The following is a 2,204-nucleotide window of genomic DNA, read 5'->3' as shown; positions in this document are numbered from 1 at the left end:
TTTTCATCGAAAACAATTTTTTAAAAGTAATTTTTTTATTCAATTTAATTTTAAATTGATAATTAATGTTCTTTATGAAAACTGAACAACTTTAAATACAAACTTATTGATTCTACCTTAGATTTGATTTTTTTCGATGAAAATTTATTGTATATTAAGTTTACAGTAGATGAAAAGTTTGAAAGATTTAATAATGAGATTATAACGTCTGAATTTCTGTTTCGATAATATTTTTTGCTGTTTTAGAAAAATGGAATAATATTTTGCGTATTTTTTAAAGGGAGATTTAGAAAAGGGGTTCGAGATGGGATAGATCACTCTTTTGTGACCACTTATTAACAAGAATTTTTCTGAAGGGAGAGCTGGAAAAGGTTTCGAGATGTGACCAAACGCTCTTCTGTTACTCGATACCGGACTACAAAATTAAAATACAGCAAAGAATGCCGTACCACAGAATTAAAAATAAAAATTCGAGCAGTCACTAACAGGAGTATTTTTTAAAAGGAGACTTGGTAAAAGGGTTTGATTTGTGAAAGATCGCTCTTCTGCGACCAGTCACTAACATGTCTTTTTTTTAAGGGAGAGCTGGAAAAAGTTTCGAGATGCGACCAAACACTCTTCTGTGCCCAAAAAGGCCGTATCCGTATAAAGTACGAATACAAATTGGACAAGTCAAAAAATAAAGAAATTTAATTCCAAATATTTTCGTATTTAAGCTTTAAAAGCAAATTTTTAAAGCAAAATTTTAACTGTTTTCGAATTGCGCATTCAAAATCATAAGGGTAAAATAAAATTAAAGGAAAATGTAAAAGATAGTATCATATATTGCCATTGTATCATATATTGCCATTGTATCATATCTTCTACTATCAAGTAACATTCAAGGTGTCTGGAACACGGTTTTTACGAAAAAATGTAAATTCATTCCAAAGAAAACTCGATGTCAATATCAGTATTTTCACCATTGAAAATGGAACAATTTTTAATATTATGTACCTCTGATCTTTATTTATTCTAGAAACGTTGAAAATTATTGTATGGAATTGAAAGTTTTAAAAGAAAAGAAATTCAAACTTGAAGCATTAAAAATTAAACAATTTCAATCATTGCTTACAATTAAATTATTCTTAAATCAGGAAATTGACATTCAGTCACTAAATATTATTCATTTTCACATTTTACATTACGTTTTTAAGACTCACTTATTTAAATGTAAATAGTAAAATCTTTCAATTGAAAACCAATTATATAGATCTCTCATGCAAAAGGAATCATTAAAAAAAATAATTTCAAAAAATTTTAATTTATTTTTTTAATTTCAAACATTTTTTAAATTATGTAAATTTGAAAGAATTCTTAATATTTACAATTGAATGAAAAGGAATTGAAGTTTTATTATTTCTAAACAACACAAGCTGAAAAATAAATAATACAAAATTGAAATTATTCGAAATTGAAAAGTTTTAATCCAAAATTTAACAAATTTGACATATTTCACCATCTTTCCTAGCATTCTGTTTAACTTTTTTTTAATTTTAAATTAATTTGCACTTACGTGAACTTTTTATCCATATTTGTAATCTTTCCTTATTCGTAGCAGGAAAATGGAATAACGGTGCACCTTCCGAACTTCTGTTTGGACAACCGAAGAAATGTCAGGAATCGTAAACTCTCAAAACCATTTTAAAAAGTTTAAAATAAAAAAAAACACACCACGAACCACGCAATTTATACACACACGCAGAAGCACACTCGCGCTCACACACATACACACAGACACACAATGTCAAAAGAATTCGCGTGCACTCCTTTATTATTTTTAGAGCTTTTTTAGTTTTTCCTCTGCACGCAAGTGCAGGGATTAGGCGCATTTAATCCTTTTTTCGCGTATTAGAAATTGACAAATTTTTAAAATTAATAATCAATATTAAATTTAATTTTAAATTCAATATTAAATTCAACATTAAAAATTAAAACTCGCAAAAGCCACACGTTCACTTCAAAAATCACCAACAGGCGATTCAGAATAAAGCTGCGAATGCTTCGCGACAATTATCATAGAATTGCTCGAATTACTATTCGGTAGGTAACCTTTTATAAACCGTGCTTCCTTGGCAACATTAGAATTCTAAGTGTCTCGGACGTCTCGTCTCGATTGAGTTCAATTCAAAAGTGCATGATAACCTGGAATAACTTACCTGAAG

This window comes from Belonocnema kinseyi, chromosome 1 (genome assembly GCF_010883055.1).
Source record: "Belonocnema kinseyi isolate 2016_QV_RU_SX_M_011 chromosome 1, B_treatae_v1, whole genome shotgun sequence".
NCBI classification, from domain to species: Eukaryota; Metazoa; Arthropoda; class Insecta; order Hymenoptera; family Cynipidae; genus Belonocnema; species Belonocnema kinseyi.
This window is presented reverse-complemented; position numbering follows the sequence as displayed.